Raw genomic sequence first — 15173 nt, 5'->3', positions numbered from 1 at the left:
TGTTTTTTGCTTTCATCATTAGTGTGAAAGCACGTCAAAGTGCAAGTAGATAAATAGGTACCAGTCCGGTGGGAAGGAAACCGTGTTTCCGTGCGCTGCTCTGGTTCTCCAGAAGCGGCTTAGTCATGCTGTCCACATGTCCCGGAAGCTGTACGCCGGCTCCCTCGACCAATAAAGCGAGATGAGCGCCGCAACCCCAGAGTCGGTCATGACTGGACCTAATGGTCAGGGGTCCCTTTACCTTTACCTTGGGTTGGGGGGTTGTAATAAATTATCTCTCTCCTCCTATCCTTTCCCCTCCTTTTTAGAAAGGAGGGTGAAACTGTGATCAAGGATATTTTCCTACTTCAGATGGCAAACTGGGTCACAGTAGGACTCCTTAGTTTAGAGAAAAGTCAGGTCAGAGATTTTTAAATGTATGCATGGCACAGAGAAAGTGGATAGAGAAAGGTTCCTCTCTCATGACGCTAGAATTCATGGACATTCAATGAAGCTGAATGTTGGAAGATTCGGGACAGATAAAAGAAAGTACTTCTTCAAGTTGTGCAGAGTTAAACTATGGAACTCACTGCCACAGCAGGAAGGGATGGCTACCAACTTGGATGGATTTAAAACATGATTAGACAAATTCATGGAGGCTAAGGCTGTCAATGGCTATTAGTCTCAGTGACTATGATCTGCTTTTGAATACCAGTTCCCAGAAACTGAAGTAGGAGAGAGTGCTTGAATATCACTTGGGGGGTTCCCACAGGTCAATGTGAGAAAAAGAAGCAGGATGAGATGGGTCATTGGCCTGATCCAGGAGGCTCTTCTTACGTTCTTATGGCACAGTTTGCTTTCAAAGCATGGGTGGGACATTTTCAGCTTCTGCCTATGGGAAATGAGCTGGGTAACCCATTTGCCAAAAGAAAATAGCCACTGTAAGCATAGAAAAAGAAGTCTACTGACTTAAATGAATACTATTGACCACACATGGACCTCTTTCAGGGGGTCATTATTACAGATTTATTACAGATTTATTACCATGTTACTAGAGCTGTCAACCACTTAAATACTTTTATTGGGTAGATTCATCACCTGCCTTTTAACTAATGCATTGATTTGATAATTACAAATCATTTGAAATATTGAAGGCAGTATGAGACACCTTGGAATTTAATACAGATGTAGCAGAATTCTATACATGGTTATTCAGAAGTTACTCCCTAGTCAGTGTGTTTAGGATTGCAGCCTAAAACTACTTTTCACTATTAAAAAGAACAGCCATTTTTTATATTTTCTATTATACCACCAGTATAATAGACTGGAACCAAAATAGCAATTTTTTTAAAAAGCAAAATAACTCAGACCTTCATATGTGAATTTGTCATCATTGATCAAAATTGATCACTAAAATCACCACAGTCAATCAACATAAACTTCACAGCCTGAGTTTAAGCCTGTTTACTTACAAGTAAGCCCCAGTTACTTTAATGAGAATTACTCCCTGATAAAAGTGCTGATTGTAGTTTGACAACACTAGTTTATGGAATTTTCTTTGGAAGGAAGAACTACTATGTTCAATGGGATCTACTCTGAGATAAGTATGCATTGGATTGCATTGTGAAATTGCCATCCAAAACACACTAACTTTGTGTGAACTCAGTGAGACTGACTTTCGAGCAAACACATATGTTTAGGATCATACGTGGATGCCATTGAAGTATTTTGAAAGTTCATTAAAAGCAAAAGTAGTAGTAATTATGGTCCATAGCAAACACTCCCCACATTTGTAGTTGGGCAATATTAGGACTAACCATATCACAAAACAAGTGGCAGAAGTTGGCCAACAGGGACAGGGGGAGATAAAGATGTGGTTCCGAAGCAGTGCTAATAGATGGTGAAAACCATCAGCTTTGATGGGCAGGTCCTTCCTAACAGGTTCTAGAAAGCCCAGCCACCTAAGATGAGGAATTGCTTCTCCCTGATGCCTTCCCAGATATGATGCAAAATTCTTTTATTCCTGGAGGCATTTCACTTTGGAGAACCACGGCTGTGTTTTTATCATGCTTCTGTTTTTTTAAAAAATAGTTAGACTTCTGTTTTGTTTCCTAGACTGTTATCTTTTGACCTTTTGGATATAATCTGCCTTGAGTCAGGGGAAGATGAAATAAAGATATTTTCTAAATTAATAAAATTCTATTTATTACTAGAAATAAAGGAAACCCTTTTTACGGAATTGGTCACTGAACCTGCATAATAGGAATATATATGAGCAGATCCTTATATCTCAGGTACGTAGCTGTTGGGCCTTGGAGCAATTTTGCACTTAGTGGTTTTTTTTGCAAAAATCCCTCCATCACTATGAGCAACAAAAAAGACACACTGAAGCAAGAGGAGCTGGCTTAACGGAAGGAACTCCATTATATGCTTGAATGAGCTCTGCTATTTCCATAAAAGCTGTCTAAGGAGTGAGCTGGCCCAAGGTTACCAATGTGGATGCCACATGGCTTGATGAGCAGAAAGTGAAATGCAATTACTGACTGGCATTGCTCCCCCCCTGCCCATTTGTGATAGTTGCTGATGCATTTAATAGTAGTAGTAGTAGTAATAGTAATAGTAATAGTAATAGTAATAGTAATAGTAATAATAGTAACATCAATTATCTGTTGAAGTGCCAATTTAGGGTCGATGAAGTATCTCTGAAGCAGCTGCCTCCACAAATCAGGACTCTTTCTGTTCTTCTGCAGTAACTAATGCTGTTCCCTAATTGGATGCTAGAGACCTGTAAAGAAAGGCAAATTAGAAGAATGGCAAAGGAAACTGTTCATAAAGCCCATCCACTGGAGTTGCAAGATTTGTCCCATTCTAAAACACCCCCTCCTGCTGTGACATCGCTCCCCTCCCCCTGGTCTCCTACAACTCAGGGAGTACAGTGGTACCTCGGGTTACAGATTCTTCAGGTTACAGACTCCACTAACACAGAAATAGTAGCAGCTGGAGGCCCCATTAGCTAAAGTGGTACCTCAGGTTAAGAACAGTTTCAGGTTAAGAACAGACCTCCAAAACGAATTAAGTTCTTAACCCGAGGTACCACTGCAATGAAACTGGCAGAGCAGAGTGTGGTTGTGAACAGGTGCAACCTGAGACAGCGTTGGAAAGACCCTGGAGAGGAGGAGTCCTAGCATGCACTGGGAAGGTGGGGACCTTCAGTCCTTGCAACTGTTTCATCGGGGCAAGATCTCCTAGAAAGAGTTTCTGAGAGCACTAGGCCCAAGCTGTGGTTGTTTCCTTGAGTTAACTTCACTGGTCTCACGTGATTTATTGATTTGGTGATGACCTATGCCTGACTCCTGCCCTGACAAAATACAACTTAACTTTCTAAAGTAGCTCAGAACAGGATTACATTTAACACAAAACCATATATACGAGTATAATAATAATAATAATAATAATAATAGTAGTAGCAATAATAATAATTTTATTGTTTATACCCCACCCACCTGGCTGGGTTTCCCCAGCCACTCTGGGCGGCTTCCAGCAAACTATAAAAAATAATAAAATGTTAGACATTAAAAACTTCCCTGAACTTAAGATGTTTTTTAAATGTTGTGTAATTCTTTATCTCCCTGACATCCGATGGGAAGGTGTTCTCAGCAGTGGCACCCTCCCTGTGGAAGGCCATCTGCCTGGTTCCCTGTAACTTCTTACAGGAAGGGAACTGCCAGAAGACCTTCAGAAGTGGACCTCAGTGTCCAGGTTGAATGGTGGAGATGAAGACGCTCCTTAAAATAAACAACTTGTATCAAATAAAGCAATATTCAATAATCACTGCAAGAAAGCTCAGTCATGTAAGAAAGACATGGAAAAGTGAATACACTGTGCTTTCCCTCATGTAAAATCAGATCGTGCCAAGTTGCTCTACAGCAGGGATAGAGAACTTGAGGCCTTCCCATTGCTGTTGAACTACAACTTCTATCAGATGCAGCCAAAATGGCCAGATGTGAGGGATGATGGGAGTTGTAGTCCAGTAACAGCAGGAGGATCACATCTGGTTTAGGCAGTTGCCAGTTGCCTGGTGAGATTCTTTACCACATCCCCAGCTTCCCTGGGTTTCCAAGAGCTCAAAGGATCACGATATGGTGATCATAGCCTAAAGCTACAGTCAGTTGGATCGCCACATGGTTCTTGCTGCCCTGTGGTAAGTTTTTACGGGTGCACCACAGAGGATGCATTCATCGGAATCTATTCTGAACAGGTGGGAAAGAAGCAAACTCTGTGGAACAGGTAACCTTGGACCTGTGTTTGCTGCAGGGGAGAACCAAATAAACCCAGGCAAATATCTGTTATAAACCTTCTCTGCTCTAGGATTGAAGGAAAGCATCCCACAGTGAGGAAATGGACTTATTTCTAATGTAGGCAGCACAATTGAATGCACACTTCGTGTTCTGTGAGCAGTGAGGAAAGTGAAGAATTAAGCACACAGCGTGGGCCTCCGGAGGTTATCGAGGAGGAGGACAATTTGGAGGAGGGAAGGAACTGGGAAGGTGACAGGATTAAGATTCAGTGTTATTTTTATTGCAAACCTGGGCAGGAAGATAATGAATTCTGGAGCCGGCTCCTGGGAATCAGGTTGCCGTATTCCTGGCAATGGAGAGATGAATAATTAATAACCTACTTCAAAGTTCATAACTTCCTTCTCCTCCCCCAAGGAGATAATCAGAGAGGCGACAGCTAACGAAAGGGACAACCACTTGTAATGTCTTATGCAAATGATCCTTATCCTGGCTTTCGGATGTTCATTGCGGCCTGGCTGGGAGGACATCGTCTCACAATGGCATGGTGCTACAGTTGCATTTTCTTCCAAGGTCTGGAAAGACATTTGGGCCACTAAGTCAGTGGTGCTTGTAATAAAGTGGTAATGGGTCTGTCCTCCGGAGCCTGATGGATAACAGGGATGCAGCTCAGGAGCAGGCAAGGCAAATTTTAGCATATGCACAATGGCACGTTAGGGAATGCTCACAATTCTCTTGACCAAAATTTGTCATCAGTTCCAAAGACAAATGAGCATTGCACATCTCCCTGTCACCTTCAATTATCTTTCCTGATGAGAATGATGATTTTGCTGAAGGCTGCAACTGTAAATAGGTTACTGTTAATTAATGCAGTTAATGGGTTAACTCCATTAGTGAGGAAAGAGCTGACTCATTCCTGAGATGCACCTGGCTAAATTTGGTGACTTCCTTATCAGTGTTACTACACAGAATGGGCAGTAATTTTGTGTTTAAAAGTGCTCAGATTACACAGTGAGTTGTGGGTGGTTGGTCATTATCAGGAAGGAGTGGATAGTTGCTGAACTGTGGAGTTATCTGAATACTTTGAGAAGAGATTGTCTGAGAAGAATTGTCAGAGTTCAGGACTCAGGGAACTCTAAACTGCTGCACGATGCTGTGCAAATTGACTTAGAACTTGCTTGTGGGCTTTGAAGTACAGCAGAGAAAAGCCTTCGTGTAACCTGTATATTGTGTGTAGAGTGCGGGTTTTGTGTGTGCCACGTAAAACAACTCTGCATAAAGCATCTGTTACATGTTGGTGAGCTTAACTGCTTTACTGAAACTTTCCACAGTGTACACACAGAGAATACGATTTATAGGTTGAAGATAAACACACACACACACACCCCGACCGATTCATCCCAAGAGATGCTGAAATAATTCTGGATTTCCTGTGCTGAGCAAGGGCGAGGACTAGTTGACCTATAAAACTCCCTCCAACTCTATGATGCAATTCAACATTGTGATCCATTCTGCTTGCTAATTTTACATCTCACAGCAAACTCTTACTAATTTCACCACCGGACAAATGGCCATGAAAATTCTCCATCAATATCTCTCTTGGCCTTCAGTTGCCAAGAAAGTAATGAGATGACTTCACCAAGGCTTGGGTATGTCATAGCCCAAGTGTCTTTCCTTTCCTCATTTACAATATGGGCTCTACGTTTGGCACATTTGAGGTAGTGCATAAAGAAAATTTCCTTATCAGTCACAAGCTGTCAACAGGGAAGAGTCTCAATTACCATCCTACGGTGTCACTTCACTTTGTAGGCAGTATATTGCGTGCACAACACATTTGAATAAGATGACAGATCTATTTTAATTGCTTTCCTCAGCCACATTTGACCTCTATCACAGGTGGCAGGAGGAGGGAAACCAACCAAGGGAGAATGGATAAGCTCTTTATTTCTAAAGGCCAATGGTGGAGAGAAGGAAGAAGGATGAGAGGCCGGCCAGCCAGCATCCGTCAATTCAGAAGCACCACTGTCAAAGGGGTCTCGCTGCCGTGGACACCAGCTATTGTATCCCTGTCCTCATCAAAGTGGTTTGCATATAATCAGCTGATTGGATATGCGTACAGCTTGCCAATGAATTTTTCATAAGTTATGAATAACAGGCTGGTTTTCTATTTCTGCTGGGGGAATTTTGAATGGGGGCCATCAATGATTTCCTTTCCCCTCATTGAAAGGGTATTGGCTCCACCCTTTCCCCTGATTATTGCCTGATTGCAATTGTTATTCCCCCCCCCAACAACAGAACGCTTTCCTGTAGCTACTTGCACTTCTGTTGGCCAAAGTATGTGACAGAAAATTTTCTATGAATGAGCGGAACTTAATTTCTAGGGTGCATACATACAGCTATACAACTTCCAGTAACTCTGACCATTTTGCAGTGGTTTGATGAGCTGTGTACCAGGATGCCCCTTGTTCAAATCTTGTCTTAATGATGAAGCCACTAGGTGACATTAGACAAGCTGCGATTTGTCTTCTGCAGTATGGGGATAATAATTCTGGCCTAGTTTATAGGGTAGTTGTAAGGATTACTGAATGCATGTAGACATTTCTGAACACTCTAAAGCAGGGGTCAGCAACTTTTTCAGCAGGGGGCCAGTCCACTGTCCCTCAAACCTTGTGGGGGGGGGCAGACTATATTTTGAAAAAACAAAACAAAAACAAATTCCTATGCCCCACAAATAACCCAGAGTTGCATTTTAAATAAAAGGACACATTCTACTCATGTAAAAACACGCTGAGTCCCGGACAGTCTGTGAGCTGGATTTCGAAGGCGATTGGGCCAGATCCAGCCCCCGGGCCTTAGTTTGCCTACCCGTGCTCTAAAATGTGTTATACAGATTATGACAATTCTGTTATTATTTATTGTCATAGCAGGTCAAACTCCCCCCCCCCCCAAAAGTAGTGCCATTGCTTGCCACTTTTAAAATGCTACAAGAGTGTAAAAGGTCACTGGATAGAAATCTAGGGTTTGGAGTGAAAATATATGAGTATTTCTGGGTCCTACCCTCAGTCTGATTTGGCTTCATGGTGACACCATGTGACATCACAGTAGAGCTTCAGAGTGAGGGCAGCAGCGGAAAAAATGCTTCTGGCTCTCAGTCTGGTCTTTTCTTAGTAGGAAGTTGATGATGCATGGGTGAAATATGGTGCTCAGGGAGTGTTTTTGCCACAGTTGGTAAATTCAGTCTCATTCAGTACCATATTCAACACCCAGTCTCCAAAATGACTCCAACTTTTCAGCCTGTGAAAGAATATGACAATTCTGGGGTGTGGGGCCACTGTGAATATATATGTATGAATCTATCCTTCTATCCATCTAGCCATCCATCTAGCTAAGCAGAACATTTTCTAAGCCTTCGTTGGTTTTGTTAAACAAGTCACTAGTATTCAGCTAGCAACTTGCTGATTATATTATTAAGAAAATAGAGACAGCCTGTGTGAAGGCATATGAACCTTCTTAATTATACAAACATGCCTCCAGTACCTGATGCATCTTAATCATTTGCTTTTCCTTCTTTAAAATCTCATTTGAATTTTTTGGGAAAAAATATTTTAATGAAGTTTGAAACATGAGAGTCATGGTTAATTTTCATTGCTTCCAAGCCTGCATATATAATCGTTGTAACAGCCAGGCTGATATCTCCAAGCAAGTCAGATGCAACTTGATGAAAGTTATGTAGTACATGGGTAGAGCCATTTATTGTGCTGTGAAATGCATAAAAATATGAGCATCATTTGGGATTATAACTGGGTCCAGCCTGGCAGTGGCTCTCAAGGGATTCAGTTGTGATCATTTCTCCCAGGTCTACCTGAAGATGCCAGGGATTGAACTTGGGACCTTTTGCATTCACAACTGATGCTCCATCAATGAGCTATGACCTTTCACTTGGGCTATTGCCTTTACATTTGTATGGATGTGTGTGAAGGAGACCTTGGTGTCAGGCCACCGTGACCTATTTGGGTTCACAGGCCTTGTCTCAACCAAAACCTGATGCCTATGGAAAATTGCATTAGGAAGAAGAATGTTGCACACACAAATAGATAATATTTATTCATATGAAACTATCTCAAAACAAACACCTCGGGATACATAAAATGTAGGGCAACATCGCGCTCCCTAGTAAGCCCATCAATAAAGCCTATATGATGGCATAAGCAATGCAACTGATATTACATGTGCTATGCCATGAGTGAACAGAACAAAAACTTATCTGAAATCCAAAGACTATTTCCATTTGTAAACTCTCTTCCCTAGACAGTTTTCAGACTAAGCATAGTACTGTGTCCCTTTAATGAAGCACATTTTTGCACTTGCTCGGTGATTAAATTTCTGGAAGTAAATTAGGCAGATCCTGACGACTTAATCAAGTCTACAAAGGAATATTAGAATTAACTGTGCTTATTTGGTTCGAAGGAAGAGTGATCACTGGATTGAGAGAATACATGAAGAGGGGACCCAACCAGATATATTAACCATTTAACAGCTTCTTCAAGCTAAAGAAGAATTAAGTAATAGTTCTATATAATCATGAGTCATTTTCTACCTCTTTTAGTTGTTAAACTACATGTAAAAGGGGAAAAAAGATTACAAATTGATAAGGAAAGGTACTGAAAATTTACAACAATGACTTGAAATCTCTTCCTTATTTTACTATTAATACTGCCGACATTTTGTTTACCAGTAGTATTTTGTCAGTTGCTGTGGGGCTTAATGCTTCTGTAGTTTGTAGCACCAGGTTTGGAATATGACCCTGGAAACCTAGAATGCTTACAGTAGAATGCCTCAGAATTCTTCTTTGGCCTGGATTTAATGGGAGCATGGGGGGGGGGAATGGGTGGGCCCAATCTCTAGCTAGGGAAGTCCCCCAAATCTGGTATCAGGTGCTTCATTTGGGTAGACTTCTTGGAGAACTGAATCTGAGATTGATGGGAATGCACTGGAATACCATTGAGAGTCCATTTTAGGAGCCTGGTTTGCTCTGAAATGTCCTCAGGTCAAATCTGTACAATCAGTGTTTGCCACAAGGCCTATTTAATGTTGGTTCCCCATCAGCTGCTGCAACACATGTCTAGCAGTATTTAATGCATATATGCATGTTTTCTGTGAGTTCCCGAATTGGTGTCTAGTAGTTTTGCTGCAGTTTATAAAGATACACCCCTTAAGTTCAAATTGAAGGGTTTCATCTGCCTGTCTCTTTCTCTCTAAAATAACCAGTCCTCAGGATCCCTTTTGGGTAACAGTGAGCAAACTGGGGATCGAATGTTGTTGAAAGAGGCCCAAGGTGTCACACTACTTTGGCAATTAAATGGAATCACCATAATCACCACCATCATCTTCAGGTCATGTCCCCCACCATAACATTTGAGGAAGTGGGAGGACAAAAAGTGATTCTATCTTTCCGGTGTTCTGGATCACAACAGAGGAAATATCTTGGGCAGAAGGAAATGAAGTGACCATTGCCTCCTCCCATCTTCCACGATTCTGAAGGTGCCTTCAGCATTACCAAGGAGTTCAGTTTGCCTACCTTTCCAACCAGGAACTAGCATGAAGAGGAAGTGCAAGTTTTCTGATCTCAGCTCCTGTTGTGCCAAGGGGCAGAGCTTCTTTTGGGAATCGGAATGCAAAGGACACACAAATGGGGTGCAGGGCAAGGTCTTTATTCAATAGCTAAAATAAATAAAAAAGCAATGCAAATAGCTTACACCCCTTTAGATGCAGGGATCCCGGTCAGCCAACTGGAGCTTGGCTAGTATGCAGCACTTTCTGGATAGCCTGGTATAGAGATTCTACCAACAGAGGTGTTTTCGGAGCTTATATACTGTTGGGGTTACATAAGCCACATCTTGTATTTGGGGAACACATCAGTTTCCCCACCAAAGTGCAAGACTAATTAATATTTGGCAGGCAGTCAACAGAGATAACTTCTAAGACTAGCTGACACTCCTCATTCCTGTGTGAGTGAGAGATGGGCAGAAACTTATTTTAGAGATTAAGATTCCCATACGGTGCTATCTAAATATATAACTAGCTGTGAGAAATTAATGTCTTATGGAATAGCAAGAGAGGAGTAGAATAAATCCTTTACATGTCACTGGGATTTCTAGACATTGTGGCACACCACCAAAAACCTCCTCAAAATTGCAGTGGTCTTTTGTGATCTTCAAAAACAGCTCCTGAGTGGAGTGCCATATGAAAAAACATGCACCCCTGGGCACTGCAGTTGGTTAAGGATTGATGGGAGTTGTAACTCTGTGAGAGGTCAACCAAAGGGAAGAATGTGCCTTGAATATACTTTAAATGTGCAGTGTGAACACAGCTACAACCCTGCTCTTTTTGAGAGGGGAGTCTTGCTGCCTTCCCCGTATATTCTGTTGTGCTTTACTGTGTTTTTATGATCCGTATGCCACCTTGTGTAGTCTCAAAAAGGCTACCTACAAATGTGTCTATACATACATACATACATACATACATACATACATACATACATCAGATACCTACAGCTGAAAGGGGGTGGGAGGTTCATTTAAATGGTCATGGCTCAAATTCAGTTAATGGGAAAACTGTGGCCCTCCAGATGTTGTTGGATGGCAGATCCCACCCTGATGACTCAGACTGATGTGAGCTGGAGTTCAACAACATCTGGAGGACTCTGCATTGGCCATTCCTGCCCTATCTTCTTGTATCTGAAAGGAAGGGCAATTGTGTCATTGTTTTTGAGGTTTTCCTCTCCTCAATGCAGGCCACATCCCTCACTCTATTCAAAGGCCAAACTAGTCAATCAATGTGTGATTGCATTGAATGTGTTTCTTTTTCTTTAAAGGTATTCCCAGGGGTCCCAGGATTGGGGCCATGGCAAATGGAAGTGGAGGACTTGCCTCCCTCCTTCAACATCACTTTCCTGCCAAAAAGCATCCACGTCCCCAAAGCTGCTATTCACCCTGGGAGGGACATTAAATGCAATCAAACATTTCTAGCATTATCTCACTTTGCAGTGTAAGGGAGCAGAGATAGGGCAGCAGCTTCCATCACCAACCCCCTGTCCCACAAACCACCAAACTTTTCGGGTCTTCAGCTAGAGCTCACTATTCAAGCACTGTGGATTAGACTGTGACGCTTCTGATTCATAATGAGATGCTCACTTGCTGAAATAGGACATGAGAGATCTCAGGGCAGCTAAACAAACAGGAATATCTGACCCCCCACTTTAACTTGTGCTCCAAGTCTGATGAGCTCATTAAGGGAAAATATGTTAACACTTGATTCATGTTGGCTGAAGACTAAAGTGTGCTGCATGCTGTCATCTCAACAGGCAATCAAGAGGCATCCAGGTCCGACATGACCCATCACTGCTAAACAGCAAATTCCTGTAGTTAGCGTGTATTCTGAAAAACTGCTTGATGCACATTAAAGGGAACCTTTTGAACCCCAGGCTCATTATTCTCATCTCTTCGCCCCCTAATTTTTCAGATCCATGAGCAGACCGCTGTTGTACTTCTCGTCTCCTTTTCCCGCCAACCACCTAACGAATCTGGATCTCATTTGCATGCACTTGCTTTTCCAAGGGAAAGGGGCAAAATCAACATGCCCATCCTTTCTTCTAGATAAATGAATTCTTAACCTGTAGCCTAAGCTCCTATAACTAAGTAAAATCTCCTGCTGCTACTGATAATGATGGTGATGATACTAGCTTCTATGCAACTTTCCCCCTAAGTGCTCAACAAGCTTTGCATATATTATTTTAGCAATACTTACAACAACAACCCTGTAAAGTTGACTAGTCTTATTATTACAGGAAGTAATACTGTTTGAGGTCAGCTTGGAAATTCATGAACAAAAACAGACTTGCCTCACAGTCTTGGCTATCTTCTCCTTGCTGTCACTGCCAGTTCATATGCAAGTAGGCACCCCTGTTGTGGGAAGTTTTTAATGTTTGATGTTGTTGCTTTTTTATTATTGTTATTGGTGTTCTGTTGGGAGCCACCCAGAGTGGCTGGAGAAACCCAGCCAGATGAGTGGGGTATTAATTAATAAATAATAATAATAATAATAATAATAATAATAATAGGCAGTGCCAGGAGTAAGGAGAAGGAAAATTATGCTCTTCTGCTGGCTGCCCATGCAGACCGGGATGGTAGTTACAGCAGTGAGGTGATGACTCTGTTAACCAACCAACTTGTCTGAGGACTCTCCGAAACCTGGAGCCAGTAGCATCTTACATTTACCATGAAGCTAAAGCTGAAACACATATCTGAGATTTGCCAAATCTGCCGCTCACATTTTGAACGAGAAATTTCAGGTTCAAATTTCAAAGTCATATTTTGAAAGTGACATTTTCATCTCCCCATGTAAAACTCCTGTGCAGTACAGCACAACCATATGCATGTCTAATCTACCTGAAAGCTAGGCCCTTTGGATTTAATGGGGGTTACTCCCAGAGTAAAGGGTTGTGTTCTTAGATGCTGGAGACTGAAGCTGGGAGCTTTGTGTGCAAAGCAGATGCTGAGCTATGGCCCTTCCCCTTCAACGTGAGGCTTTTCATGTCCTCCCACTCTTTACGTTTCTGAAGAACTTTATTTCATTCACGGGTTAAAAAAGGGAGACAGTTAACATTAGTACAGAGCCATTCCCATGACTTCTTCTCAAGAAAAGGCACAAATCATTACCTCCTACACAGCAGCCTCCCAGGTTCCAGATGGCCTCAAGCTGTGAATTATTTTTATGGTGGTTGGCACTCCTGTTTAAAATACCTTTATGGAATGAAGAGATGAGGAGATGGAGAACACAGGTGCTTGTGATGTCCTACGCATGCGACCTCTGCAAAATAGTAATGTTAATTATGCTCTGATCTGTGTGTTGGTCTTCGGGGGGCAAGTTAGCATAAAAATGTTCCCCAAGTAAAATCCTCCATCCCTATTTACAGATTGTTCATTATTAAAAGAAAACTATATGTATAGATGGTATATAACACCAGTTCAGATAGCAAGAATGTATAAAACTGGCTCAAATATATGTTGGAAATGTAAGGAAAAAGAAGGAACTCTTATTATATGTGGTGGGATTGTAGTGAAATTTAAAAAAAAAAGGGAAATGATATATAATGAATTGAAGAAAATGTTCCAATTAACATTTGTAAAAAAAGCCTGAAGCATTCCTGTTAGGGATTGTAGGAAAGACCTGCCAAGGAAACTGAATAACATATTCATGTATGCGACAACGGCGGTAAGAGTCTTAATAGCACAAGGATGGAAGAATGAAGAAATCCTGACAAAAGAGCAGTGGCAAGGGAAACTGATGGACTATGTGGAACTGGCGAAACTGACACATAAATTACGTGACAAGGACAACTGTGATTTTAAAGAAGAATGGGAACCTTTTACAAAGTACTTAAAGAAACAACAAAATGAACTGATCTCCTTGGCAGGCTTCAAATAAACAGACACAAATTTATTATAGGTAACATATAGACAGATAAAGTAAGGATCATTACAATTTGGGAACATGCAGAGAGTAACATGTGTTTAAAAACCAGAGAGAGGAGCGGTGGGAGGGTGGGTTCTTTTTAGGGAAGGGGGAGGGAAATTTATGGGGGGAGGAAAATGAGGTTGATATGTTTTTGATAAATTGTTATGGTGAAATGTTTAATAATACTCAGGTGTTATTGCACCACTGTAACACTATACCTGCTTGTTGTTGTATTTGTTGTCTCTATTGTAATCTGGCCCTGTTCACAAACAATATTGTTGCATGCCACCCCAATCTCCAAGCAGTTCCATGTGCTTCCCCCCGGATCTTGTTTCCTCAGAATGAAGAACAGTGGAGACTGTGGTGTTTTAGGATATATGGTTTATTTACCCATATATACTACCTGAGCTTACAATGGAGGGGCTCACAGCATTAACACCCAAAGAGGGTTTTGCTTCTCCCATGGCCACAGCCACCCAAAATCAGGCATGAGTCTGTCTCCCAGCTGCCCAGCCTGATTTCAGCTTCTAGCTTACACACATTGACTCTGGCCTTTGTCTTTCTAACTAACAGACAGTTGAGGGAGAGAGGCCCATCCATTTGCCTTTTGGCACAGAGCCACTTGATTTATCATCTTAGTGACCCATACTTAGGGGGGGCATTACCAATAAACTTATCTGGCCTTTCCAGCAATGGAATCCTTGTTAGATCCAGGAATTGGAAGGGACTCGGGAGTAAAGCCTACCCCTTCCAATATGGTTCATTCCTGAATCGGAATGACTTTCACAGATGCACTGGTCCTTGTCTATGCAGGTAGCCCAGGGAAGTTGAGGAAAAAGCAAGGGCAGGTCTATAACCTCCAACAGAGCTCCAGCATAGACAAACACTGTCATCGTGGTCAAGAAATTGCTAGGACCATTTTGGTCATTGACATTTGTTTTGCTTGGCGTGCTTATAAGTCTGATCCCAGAGAAAAACACACTCAACTTTTTAATTCCCTCCCCCTTCTAATATTTCAGTTACCTCAGAAGCAAGAGGCAATGCTTCATTAGCAATCCCCGATTTCAAATCCTCCCATCATGGGAGGAACAATGTCACTCAATAATAATCCATTTGATTCTTGGCTCAGGTTGAAATGAATGAATATTAATTCAGGGAAGTTTTCCTTGGGTGCATTTGGGAGTTGTAGGCATCTCTGAATGTGACCTTATCAGTTAAGAACCTCCTGGGCCCATTCTCTCCAGTCACGGATTCAAACAGCACCGAGCATGACCATGAATGAAAATTATGAAGAAGCAATGCTTTGTGGTTTCCATCTATCAATCAGCTAAATAAGTTGGTCTTCAAAGCATTCCAACTCACTTTACTTACAAGGAAGTTTCT

Source organism: Podarcis gaigeae, assembly GCF_964106915.1.
Source record: "Podarcis gaigeae genome assembly, chromosome: 1".
NCBI classification, from domain to species: domain Eukaryota; kingdom Metazoa; phylum Chordata; class Lepidosauria; order Squamata; family Lacertidae; genus Podarcis; species Podarcis gaigeae.
Note: the sequence above shows the minus strand (reverse complement) of the source record.